At 50.8% G+C, this 13,212-nt stretch overlaps 1 protein-coding gene across 1 annotated transcript in view; it reads left to right on the forward strand.

Moving 5' to 3' along the window:
* The first annotated feature begins 147 nt into the window (after nucleotides 1-147).
* The window catches only part of POLD3 (DNA polymerase delta 3, accessory subunit), a 45,927-nt gene continuing 32,862 nt past the window's right edge, over nucleotides 148-13,212 (forward strand). The window contains exon 1 of the mRNA XM_056327168.1: nucleotides 148-503. The gene's annotated coding sequence lies outside the window, so the exon portion shown is untranslated. The remainder of the gene's footprint in view (nucleotides 504-13,212) is intronic.

The following is a 13,212-nucleotide window of genomic DNA, read 5'->3' on the forward strand; positions in this document are numbered from 1 at the left end:
TGTCACCACTGGGGCGTGGGGCACTGCGGGCTGGGACTGCGGTGACAGGTGGGGTACGGGCAGGGGTGAGGGGAGGGCACGGGGACACGGCGTCCTGGGGGGCTGGGCTGGGGCGGGGGCTGGGCAGTCACAGACCTGCTCCAAATGGGGTGAAATGGGGGTTCTGGGGTGCGACGTGGAGGTCGTGGACTGTAGATAACACTGGGTTGCTGAAGGGCTGGTGTGCGCTGCAGTTAGTCACCCTGCAACTTGGACAGCGAGAAAACGCTCCCTTCAAAACTTTTTATTCTAAATGTAGAAAATTTGCAAGTCTGGTCAGACTGCTCGTGAGTCAGCCCTTAAAAGCTGAGCAAACCATTCCCAGCCCACCGTCCTTCTGACGTACCGACCGGATTAGGCGTGTGAAAGTATGTTTTGATTTCATAGAGCTATCGACTGTGTTACTAAACTCTGGCTTTTATCAAAAATGTGCCTCGCTGGCTGTCTACCCTCCGTCACCACAGGTAATTAATTCAGCTGTCATCTGACAGCGGCGTTAACTTCTGCGCGGGTATTTGCGAGGAAGGGAAGGCACTTCCCTTTCTTTAATCATTTTCTCGATGAAAAGGAGCGAGTGCTATAATGGTTTATAAAATTAATACAGCCTGGGGGGAAAAAAAATGGGGAAAAAACCCACCATAACCCTCACTGGGTCATCGTGTTGCTTGTATTCAAGTGCACGGAGCAGCACCCAGCCTGCGTCAGGCAGGCTCATCACCTCGACCACTGACTTCAGGAGAGCTGCCCCGGGGCTCTACCCTTGGCAGCAGAGGCATGTATTTTGCACCAACATTGTGTGTGTATGGAGTTATTTCCTTTTTTTTATGATTAAGCATCAACTTCTTGCCTGGAGATCAAAGCCAAATGCTCTTCCTTTTTGGCTTGCCGTGGCGCTGCATGCGTAAGATGGGGAGAGTTGTGTGTAATAGGGCTGGGATCCTCGTAAATAAGACGACAGAGATGAGCGTGGTTGCGGCGCTGGTGTATTTACTGTCAATATCCTGCTTTTGAAGCAGGGAGGAAATTTGTATGGAAGGGAGCCATGGATGGCTCACATTTTATCCTTCTGTTGGGGCTTGAGTACTTTTAAAGTGGTTTGTTCTTTTTTTTTTCTTCGTGATATGGTAATTTGCCATTCTGTCGTACCTTTTCCTTTGGGTACCTTAAACATTAGCCGAGCCTCTTGAATCCTCACCAATTCCTTTGATTGCAGAGCCCGGTTTTTTGGCACTAGAGCCTCCCTCGGGGCACTTTAGAGCTAATGCAAGTCCGGGCTTAATAGCAGGAAGGGGAGGGGAGGACAAAGGTGGTGGCTGTGAAACAGGTGCCTGGTGAGAGGGACTGTCGCAGCTCACGGGGAGCTACAGACAGCTGCAAGGGGCAACATCTTGGCAATGGTGAAGTCTGGGATAAAATTCCTGTTGACTTCGGCAAGGCCAGGATGCCACGGAGAGGTGACGGAGCTGTCCTGATGTCACAGACGGAGCCAGGAGCAGGCTGCCTGGCCTGGGCTGCCCCTCGCACCTCCAGTCCCCTCCCCGTGCAGCCCCAAGCCTTTCAGCAAAATCCCATAACTTTTTTTCAAGCAAATTGTACTCAAGGGCCACAGCAGCAACAGGGTTAGCAGCCGCTCTGTTTGCATGTACTAATTACATTAATTATTTGAAGCGTGCTGGAGTTCAACGCATGGGCTAGGGCCCAGCTGTGCTACAGGCTACAGAAGCTCAGAAGAAAAAGCCTGTCCTGAAGAGGTCAGGGCATCCCTGGCTGTGTTTATGGAATCGTGGCTGCATGCCTCCTCCCGCTGCGGAGCTCAGAGGTCACCTCCTCTCACTCTGGTAGGGTTTGGTCCTGGCTGGCCATCCCCGCTGACATGCCACTGGGTCTCTTAAGACCTCTGGTGACAGAGAGGTCTCCTGGCTTGGTGTGGAAGGAGGTGGTGCTGGGAAGTTTTAAGCTATGGATTTATTCTCCCTTGATAACTATTATGCCAGTTGCATGCCCACAGGTTCCCATGCGATACCTTGGAAGGGTGTTGTGATTTAACCCCAGCCGGCGATGAAGCCCCCTGCAGCCGCTCACTTGCTCCCCCCTGATGGGATAGGGGAGAGAATTGGAAGGGTAAAAGTGGGAAGACCTGTGGGTTGAGATAAAGGCAGTTCCATAGGTAAAGCAAAACCTGTGTGCACAAGCAAAGCAAAACAAGGAATTCATTCACCGCTTCCCATGGGCAGGCAGGTGCTCAGCCATCCCCAGGGCAGCAGGGCTCCATGACGCATGGCAGCGACTTGGGAAGACAAACACCATCACTCCGAGCATCCCCCCTTCCTTCTTCTTCCCCAGCTTATATCTGCTCAGCATGGCGCCACATGGTCTGGAACATCCCTTTGGCCAGTTGGGGTCAGCTGCCCTGGCCGTGTCCCCTCCCCATTCCCCGTGTCCCTCCAGCCCTCTCGGCCCGAGAAACTGAAAAGTCCCTGACTCAGCACAAGCATCACCCAGCCACAGCCAAACCCACGGGTGGCCGCCAGCATCGCTCCCACCAAACCCAAACCGCAGCGCGGCACCAGCTGCTGAGAAGGAAATTAACTCTGTCCCAGCCAAAACCAGGACAAAGGGTCAGCCGGCATCCCTACACAGGACACCAGCATCAATGAAGTCCTGCAAGCACCGGCTACCAGTCCTGCCGTTATTTGGAAGGACAAACATTTTCACTCCATCTTATTCGATAATAAACCTTTCCCTAAGCATGTTGGGAGGGAATCGCTCTGGCTGAGATCTCCAGTTCATTCAGACAGGATCTTCGTGGATGTGACCCATCTCCAGAGCTGCTCCTGACCCCCTGATCTATTCATTGACTCAAAAAAGCATGTTCCCAAGGCTGCGACAAAGGGGAAGAAAAACAAGGAAGTGCACGTGTAAGGTTGTGCCGTGGGCTGCGTGCACCGCGAGGTACATTAAGGAAGTAGTTAAGGAAGTTCCTTGCTGTGCCTGGGGAGCTGGGTCGGAGCTGGTGTGAGTTGCTGTGTTGATTGTGCTTCTCTTGGCAGTTGTCATCTTTTGACCCATCTTGTAGCTGACGTGGCAGGCAGCTCTGCTCCTCTGAGCTTCCCGTGCCACCGGGAGCTGATGTTTCCACTCCCAAACCTCAGACGCATTGTTTGGCCTTCATTGAAACCAGTGAAGATGCTCTCATCTCCAGTTTGTCCCCAGCTGCTGGCCAGACACCCTGCCAGAGGTCACCCTCCACTCTGGTCAACTAGCATGACTTCACAGGCCTGCGGAAACCATCTTGGTCAGGTTAAACACTCGTCAGAGCATTGTTTTTAAGAAGGATCCTCTGGATGAGCTCAGTTAGGGAGTGGGCTGGTGTGCAGTGATGTTGCCAGGTGTTTGGGGACAGCAGCCCCGGAAGGGACAATGGGGACATGTCCAGGTGAGAACCCCCCCTTCAGCGCTGTGTCCATCTCAGGGAATCCCAACATCAGAAGGACACGGACCTGTTGGAGTGGGCCCGTCGGAGGCCACGGAGCTGGTCAGAGGGCTGGAGCCCCTCTGCTGTGGGGACAGGCTGGGAGAGCTGGGGCTGTGCAGCCTGGGGAGGAGAAGGCTGCGGGGAGACCTTAGAGCAGCTCCCAGTGCCTGGAGGGGCCGACAGGAAAGCTGGGGAGGGGCTTTGGGCAAGGGCAGGGAGTGGTGGGACAGGGGGGAATGGCTTGAAGCTGAGAGAGGGGAGATTTAGGTTGGACATGAGGAAGAAACCCTTCCCCGTGAGGGCGGCGAGGCGCTGGCCCAGGCTGCCCAGAGCAGCTGTGGGTGCCCCATCCCTGGCAGGGCTCAAGGCCAGGCTGGACGGGGCTGGGAGCAGCCTGGGCTGATGGAAGGCCCATGGCAGGGGAGGTTGGACTAGATCACCTTTAAAGGTCCCTTCCAGCCCAACCCATCTGACGATTCCATGGCATCTCTCCAGAGCTGTAATCCAGACATAGAGATTACAGCAAGGCCATCTGCAAGGTACGGCTGTTTTAGTGCACTGAGGGCATCTTACCTGCTGGTCATGGTGATTCAAAATCACTACCCAGCTTCATCTGTCACATCAAATAACAAGTGTCTTGGCTACCTGACCCAAATGCCTTAGTACAAATCATGCCTTAGTACAAATCATACGTTGAGCCAAGCCTCAAACTGTCCTAGAATTACAATTCTCCAGAGCGCTTTCGCACAGCCTCTGATGAGGCAGGAGCAGAAGTCACTCAGAGGGGTTGTTAATCCATCTCTGACATCCAGGAGTCAGACCTGCTTGTCAGTGTGTCCTCCAGAAACTCAACTCTTTGGAAGTAATCTTATTCTGTTGACTCTTTGCTTTTCATACCTTGGGGGAGCTTTTCATACCTTGGGGGAGCTGAAGCTTAAACTTCAGAGCTAGCGCAACAGAGGAAGAAAAAAGGTGGAGCCAGTGCACATCGATAGATCTCAAAATATTTTACCAGGAGAGCAGGATCCATTTTACCAGGAGGGAAACAGGCAGAGAGCCATCACACTGCTGGTCAGGGTTGTGCCACGGGGGCAGGAGGAGAGCTGTCCTGACCCAGCTGCCTGCAGCTCTGTGGAGCACTGCAGACACTGTGCCAGGCTGCACCGCTCTGGCAGTCACGGTACAGGTAGGGCCTAGTGCAGGCAGGGGCTGGCATGGGCAGGGGATCAGTAAAATAAGCGCAAACTGGACAGGAGTTAATGTTACAAAACCAGAAGTGTGTGCTCGTGGCAAGGCTCTGTGCCACCACCCTGGTAGGTGAAGTTCTTCACAACGCAGTCTCAGCCGCTTAATTTTTATCTCTACCCAACATGAATTTTGAGGTGCCTTTGACTTGATACTGTTCTCTTTGTGTGAAAAGTGACAGTCGGGATGGTAAAAATTGCCGTTCCTTCTGTCTTTTCGTTCTGCTGCCAAAAATCTGCCAGTTTGGAATGTTTTTCAGGGATTAATCTCCCAAGAGAAGTTATTTCTGCTTTGAAGCAGTTGTCTCTTTTAAAAGGTCTTATTTCAGACACCAGACTGGAAAAAAAAGGCCATTTATTCCAACTGTCAGGGATCAGACCTGGTGTTTTTGCTTTCTGTGACAACAAGCAGATGAACCTATAACTACACCCAGGAGCTGCGAGCTGCGGCAGTGATAAGGGGACCTTGTTTGAGAAGACATCTCAGAGACCCGCTCCTTTTTTATTGGCACACACATACATTTGCATCAGTTGCTGCTTTAGTTGTGTTTAAATCAAAATTATTTTTTTTTTTAAATATAAAAGAGTGGCTGAATTCGGCTACTTTCAGATGCAGGTTTGCAGTTTATACCGTCTGTGTACTTGCTATTTGAGCGTCACTAGGAGAGCAGGGCTGGCATCATGACAGGTATGGGTCAGAAGGTACTGCCTTTGTCCCCAGATCTGGGGGGACAGGGCTTAGAGGCCACAAACTGCCCCGGCATCCTTCCAGAGAGTGATGTGATGGCTGCCTCTGTCTTAACTTGCTCGAGATGCCGGTTTCTCCCATCTCTTCCTCACCCCACCACGACTTCTGCAGGTCAGGGCCAGCTCCTCTGAATTACGGCCACCTCCTTTCGCCCTCCCCCTCCCAAACACTGGCAGTTTGGGTTGATCTGGGCAGTCATTTCATGGACGTGCCCCACCACCAGCAAACCGCTGCTTGCTCTGCCTCCGCTGAAGGAGTCCACGCAGCACCGGGGTGCACAAGAGCCCCAAATGCCATCCAGTTTACTGCAGAGCTGGCAGGTGACTCTTGTGTCACCCCTTTCACACAGCCAGCTGCAGGCACACGCTGTGCAGCAGGGAGTTAGCTCCTGCGGGAAATGCCGGGATTAATCCCTTTAGGATGACTGTACTTCAGATGATCCTTTTTCTCTTGTGGTCTGTGACCTTCTGTTGGAGAATGAGCCAGGAGAGGGGTAAACTGTGGGAATTTGGGACCCAGACTAGGCAGGAGATTAATTAGGAGTCAGAAGATGAGAGTACTCACATGAGCTGTGGAAACAACTGTATTTGCCTTCATTTTTAAAATTATTTTAGATTCTGAATGGAAAGAGTTTCAAAATTTTTAAAATGCTGCTTAGCAGTGCTTGGCATCTTCACAGAATCACAGAAACACAGCATGGTCGGGGTGGGAAGAGACCCCTGGAGCCCACCCAGCCCACCCCCCTGCTGAAGCAGCTCTCCCAGAGCAGGTTGCACAGAGCCGTGTCCAGGCGGGTTTGAATGTCTCCAGAGCAGGAGACCCCACAGCCTCTCTGGGCAGCCTGTCCCGGTGTCCCGTCACCCTCAGGGGAACGATGTTCTTCCCCACATTCAGATGGAAGTTCCCGTCTTGCACTTTGTGCCCGTTGCCCCTTGTCCTGTCGCTGGGCACCGCTGAAAAGAGCCTGGCCCCGTCCTCGTGGCACCCACCCTTGAGATATTTGTGGGCATTGGTGAGGTCCCCTCTCAGTCTTCTCCTGTCCAGGCTGAACAGCCCCAGCTCCCTCAGCCTTTCCTCATCAGGGAGATGCTCCAGCCCCTCATCATCCTCATAGCCTTTGCTGGCACCTCTCCAGTAGTTCCCTCTCTCTCTTGAGCTGGGGACCCCAGAACTAGACAAGGCCTTTTTAAACTCAAAACCATAAATCTTCAGGCATTAATGAAGTTCTTTTACCTTTCTTCTTTTTTTTTTTTCTGTGCTAGAGACCTGCTGCTTCTCTCATTTCCCTGCTGCAAAGCAGGTATCACAGAGGTTTGTAGGACCATAATTCAGGTTGGAAGGGACCTCGGGAAATCTAGAGTCCAACCTCTTGCTCAGAGCAGGTTCAGCTCTGGGATGAGGCTGGGTTGTGCAGGGCTTTATCCAGCCAGGTCTTGAAAACCTCCAAGAGCAGCCATGTACAGCTCCCCAAGGCCCTGTCCCACTGCTTGACCATCCACACAGAGAAAAAGCTGCTCCTTTTGTCCAGCCTGAATATCTCCTGTTTCAACTTATGCCCATCTAGTTACCTCGGAGAATAAAGCAGGTATGAGTGAGATCAGAACCAGATCCCATGGCATTTTCATAAACAGAAAAGAAATCCTCAGCTAGAATAAATTCATTTTTACCCTTAAGCCAATCAGCAGTACCAAGACACACACTGTGCCCTGAAGCTGAAAAGTGTAATTTTACAGTTACCAGGCACGTTAACCCAGGTCAGGAAATCATCCAGAAAGCTCAAAGCAGGAAACTTAAAGGAGGAAAAAACAAAAGATGAAAAAAGACTTTTTTTTTTTGAAAAAAAGATGAGTAATGTATTAAGACCTGCACACTCTTTCCATAAACTAAACGCAGATGTCAAGCCAGAAGCAAAATGTTGCACTACAGGAATAGCTGCTGTGGAATGAAGAAAAAGAGACAAGAGTGTGAGAGAAAGCGCATGGAGGAAGAGGATGTATACAATTTTGTTACCAGCAAAACAAACACGATGCCAGCTGAGTAACGTGATTGCTGTGACCGCTAAAGAAACACCCTAGCACGCTGTGAGGCCACATGCATCACATGAGCTTATTTTAACACTTACTAATAGTGTGCAATTTCCTTCACAGAATAGAATCACAGAAGGGTTTGGGCTGGAAGGGACCTTCAAGACCAGCCAGTCCCACCCCCCGCCAGGGGCAGGGCCCCCTCCCCCCAGCCCAGGCTGCTCCCAGCCCCGTCCAGCCTGGCCTTGAGCCTTCCCTCACCTTTGCCGTGTAAAAAATGGCTGCATTCAGGTGAGGATCTGTATCCGCCTGGAGTTCTCATGAAGTGAGTGAATTTGCCCAGAGCAAGGTGCACTCCTGCTAAATGGCCACCGTCACGTGGCATCGCTGTGTGCCCTCTCCAGCCAGTGGTTCTTCTTTGGGGCTCTATGCCTGTTGGAGCTGTGCAAAAAGCACAGTTGTTGCTGGGATCACACAACTCTGGTCACCCAAACCCCAGATATTTGTTTATAATTCATTATTATTCAGCTTGCTCAGCTCTTTAAGGCTCGCAGCAGATGATTTCAGAAGTGCCAGTGCACACTAAGTAGTGGGGATGGAGGGGAGCGGGCCCACCTCAGCCACAATTTGCATGAGCTGAAGGTGCTGTGAAGCAAGGACTGTGTGAGGCCCAACAGGGCTGAGTGCCGGGCCCTGCCCGTGGGTCACACCAGCCCCCCACAGCGCTGTGGGCTGGGGGCAGGGGGCTGGGAACTGCCCGGCGGGGAAGGGCCTGGGGGGGCTGGTCGGCAGCCGGCTGGGCATGAGCCCCCAGTGTGCCCAGGTGGCCACGGCGGCCAGCAGCGCCCTGGCCGGTGTCAGCAGCAGCGTGGCCAGCAGGGCCAGGCAGTGCCCGTCCCCCTGTGCTGGGCCCTGGTGCGGCCGCCCCTCGAGCCCTGGGCTCAGCGTTGGGCCCCTCACCCCCAGGCAGACCCGGAGGGGCTGGAGCGTGTCCAGAGCCGGGCAGGGGCTGGGGAAGGGGCTGGGGCACAGCTCTGGGGGGGCGGGGGGAGCTGGGGGGGCTCAGCCCGGAGAAAAGGGGGCTCAGGGGGGCCCTTCTGGCTCCCTACAGCTGCCTGGCAGGAGGCTGCAGCGAGGGGGGGTCGGTCTCTGCTCCCAAGGAACCAGCGGCAGGACAGGAGGGAACGGCCTCCAGCCGCACCAGGGGAGGTTCAGGGTGGGCACTGGGAGAAATGTCTTCCCCGACAGGGTGGCCAAGCGCTGGCACAGGCTGCCCGGGGACGGGGTGCAGGCACCGTCCATGGGGGGGTCAGAAGACTGCCCTTAGGGCCATGGTTCAGTGGTGGGCTTGCCAGCGCTGGGTTAACGGTTGGACTCAATCGTCTTAAAAATCTTTCACAACTGAAATGATTCTGTGACTCTATGATTTATGCCACTGCTCCATCAACACTTTAAACTGGCATAAGCCTGCAGTGTTGTCAGACACAGCAGTGCCACTGTCCTGCTGCTCCTCAGCAGCAGTGTTTGTGTGACAGGGTGCTGAGCTGGTTTGGGAGGACCGATCCAGACTAAAATTAGTGCAGGAAAAAGTTTGTTTTAACTTAAGTTGGTTTTCCTGACCCAGTTCTCAGCATGGCTGCACAAACACTTGGGCTGGCAGTGAGGACGAGACGGTGGGTGGTGGGAAGCAGGCAGGGATGAGCAGCAGAAGCTCCGGTTTGCACAAGCTGCAGAGTAATGTAGCATGCTCTATTCCAGCAATAGCAGCAGAGCTTCAGCACCCAGGGCGGCAACGTGCAGCTCCAGGGATGCCAGGCAAGCGTGGTATCTAACTGTCACCTGCTGACTCGGACAGGGAATTGCATGAGAAGAGACGATTTTGGAAATGCGGGGCCCCCACCGCGATAGGAGCTCGATCCGTTCGCAGTTCGCAGACCGCATCAGCTGTCGCTGCTGTTCGGCCGTTTGCAAGCTCTTTAGGTAATGACCCCTTTTGCGACTGCAGTGGGTCTTTTTCAGGATTGCTGTTTCTTGCTGCCAGTTACTCACGCTGTTATGGGTTATTTTCCCCAAAATCTACTAACCAGCCTGGTTTTGAAGTTGAATTTCACTAGTAGTAAAGATGGACAGAGACATCAAAGAACCCATCTTCAGCCTATCCCCAGAGCTCAGATCTTACAGTGCAAGGGGTAGCTTAAATTTTCTTATTCCTTTCTTCGACTAGGGTATGAGCTAGGAGGGAAAGGGTGGCCCTGCATTCTCACCCTGGGCGCAGTATGTGACACAGCCCAAGCGTTTCCTCCCAGTATCTCCTTGCCTGCTCGTGCCTGGGATGCTGTAGCTGCGAACTGCCCTGTAGTTGGGGAGATGCTTTCCTGCTCATTCTAATCTCTGCTTTATCAATAGTCATTCTTCAGAGGGCTTTCATTATTTCCTAGCTGTTACTCTTGTTTATCTTCTTTAATAGCTTGTCTGCTTGCGGAAACAGATCCGCATAGCTGCTCGAAAACAAGCTGTTCTGCCACAGCTCCTTCTGTGCCCACCCTGCTACTGAATAAATGTCAAATACTCCATGCTGAGGCACACTAATTATGTTAAAATAAAAGACACCAAGAACAGGAGTCCATAGGGGAACTATTCCATCAGTCTTGCCATGCAAACAGTTCCGAGAACAGGCTCAGAATGAGATGTGGGTTTAAGCTAATAACCTGAAGTCAGAAATGCCAGCTACTAATGTGACTCAACGTGGGAAATTTGTTGTGACGCTTGTGAAGACATTCATGTCAGTCATTTTTGTTTAGATGTGATAACACGTACATGGTGGTAGCAGAGGTTATATTTTTCTGGCTGACACATTCCCAGATGGCTACACGTGCCTTTTTCTACTACAGTGCTTAAAGCTTGCATTTTTATTTTTTGAGAAGGGAGTCAATATAATAGTACATGAAATTTTGGCACAAAAGACTGCATGAAGTATAAAAGTGAATCTATCTGCTCGGGCCATTAACAATGCAACATTTCTCTTTGTGAAGGCACGTGGCACTGCGACACACCACAAAACCATGTGAGCGGGCTGGGAACCAGGTCCAGATTCAGACACTTAAATTTAGGTGTCTCCACATATGCTGGGTGTGTAAAACTCTCCGTGTCGCTACTGGAGACAGCAGTCAGTGCTGTCAGTGGTGCCAGAAGTGATTTGGCTAAGATAGACAGCCACAGGCTGTCAGCTGTCACGCTGCTGTTCTCTGTGAGTTGTCAGAAGGGAGATGCATTCCTTGTTATATATTCTGCCACTTGAAACTTATCTTCATAGTTTCTTAGATGCCTCTCCCTTGTCAGCATTATTGCTGCCTCACTTTTCGAGCATCTAAAGATTTTTTATTGCAAACATGCATAGAAAAGACAATTAAGCAGTGCAAACATAGGCACCTGTCTCAAATGTAGCTGTCTCCTGTGACAGCAATATTTATGGACTTGCCTGTACTGACTCCGACCCTTGCAAGCCTAGAAGCAGATTAATTGTGTTAGGTTTACGGTTGGACTTGATCATCTTAAAGGTCTTTTCCAACCTAAATGATTCTATTACTCTAATTCCCACTGTTTCTCTGATGGTCTTTGATCCTAAGTCTCCCAGCTGCTTTTCCGTTTTGTATTGTTAAGGAAGGAGTCATCACCTTGACACCTTGCTTAGCTATGACCCACCTATCATACAGGTTTCCTACTGAAAAGATCCCACTAATTCTGCCTGGTTATTTGCAGTTCATCTTGGTGGAAGAAAGCAAAAGGGTCAGTCTCTGTATCTCCTTATGTATCTGTCTCATGACTTTCATTTCTTAAGTGAAATCCTCCACTTCTGCTTGGATGGGATGCATTTCTGCCCAGAATCTGGATCTTCAGAAGCCTCTAATAGATTTGATGGGTTCCAAAAGGAAACGGGTGCCAGGACCTAGATGATTTTTGGGCAGATTCGATTAACTGTGCTTTGACACTGGCATCTCTACATTTCTGTTCTCCCTTCAGCATTGCTCAGTTGCTCAAGGAAGTCCCCTCTCAGACAGCATTAATTAAAACTTTAACAGGACTCCTTTCACTCAAACTCCTCAGGCAGATGCTTGCCAGCAACTATATATAATACATTTCCAGAGACTCTGCCCATTCTTTTTTGTTTTTTGGAAAGCACTTGTGAAACAACTATTATTATGAGTCCTTGTGCTCAGTTTCTGCTGGTGCTGGTGGTTTTGGCTTTGGGCAGCTGTAAGTACAAGACGTTTTGTTATTAACAAGCAATCTTTGAAAGAATCCTTTATAGAGCTTTGAGAAAAAAAGTTTGGGAGTCAGGATACTCGGGCTTTACACCTGGGAGTATTGAAAGATTCTTGGACAAATCACATAACCTCTCTGTGTCTCAGTGTCGTCATCTTTGAAATGGGGATAACATTTCTTGACTTCTTCAAAGAGGAATATATGGTTCATGTACTTTTTTCAGGGCCTCATAGGAGAGTACTGCAAATCCTATACAAAAGAGTATTATCAGACCTTTTAAGGGAATACTCCCAAAGTATTTTCAGATCCTGCATTGGGATTCTACACCCTACCATCTCCAGTTGTGCAAGAGAAATCCCAGGCACATACTCCAGTATCTGTCAGTTTGCTGCATTACAATGAGATTATTTCTCTTGTTTCCATTTTTCTTTCTTTTTAAAATTACTTTATGTATTTTAGCTGTGAAAGATCATTTACAAGTGCTGCTATCCAAGGAAAGCAGACAGGGCACGTTCTAGTCCTCAGCTCCTTGTTCAAATTTACAAGCTAGTCTTAAGCTACACAGCTCTACTTTAATGTGCAAAAGTAAGTAACGTTCACTACAGACTGTAAGGATCCGTGCTGCTCCCCAGTCAGGTAGTGCTGTCCTTATTTGCAAGATTGGTGTAATATTTGGTAGATTTATGATCCAAAAAAATTAACAAAGTCACCCAGGTTGCAAGATGTTTTAAAGGCTCTTTTGTACTTGGGTGTTGCTGGCACTGAAAACTGGGCTGTGCATACTACCAGGGGTATTGCTGTGCACCCTTCCTTCCTTCCTCAGAAATCGCTGGGACCCAAGGATGACTCCGCAGGGTTTGTGTGAGTCCCCACTGCTGCATCTCTTTCCAGATTTTCTTCTGTGGCTTTTTCACTAAAGTGAAATTTCACTCCAGGCTGCACAGCCCCAGCTCTCCCAGCCTGTCCCCACAGCAGAGGGGCTCCAGCCCTCTGGCCATCTCCGTGGCCTCCTCTGGACTTGCTCCAACAGGTCCATGTCCTTCTTATGTTGGGGGCCCCAGAGCTGGATGCAGCGCTGCAGGGGGGGTTCTTGCCAGAGGGGAGCAGAGGGGGAGTATCACCTCCCTCAACTTGCTGGCCATGCTGCTTGTGATACAGCCAGGATAACCTTTAAGGTCCCTTCCAATCCAAACCATTCTGTGATTCTATGTTCAATAACCCTTACATCTTTGGTGCTGCATGGATCTCCATCCCCTGCCTCCACTGAGGTGGCAGACCAAAGGATCTCGCTAGCATACCGTCCCTCAAGCATTGGCGTGCTGCCCCCAGCCTTCTCTCTAACAAGCCTGGTTTTATCCCTTGCCCTCTTCAAAACCAGTTTAAAGCTCTTTCAAGGATCCCTGCTAACTCCTGTGCCAA

Source organism: Falco biarmicus, chromosome 2 (genome assembly GCF_023638135.1).
Source record: "Falco biarmicus isolate bFalBia1 chromosome 2, bFalBia1.pri, whole genome shotgun sequence".
NCBI classification, from domain to species: Eukaryota; Metazoa; Chordata; class Aves; order Falconiformes; family Falconidae; genus Falco; species Falco biarmicus.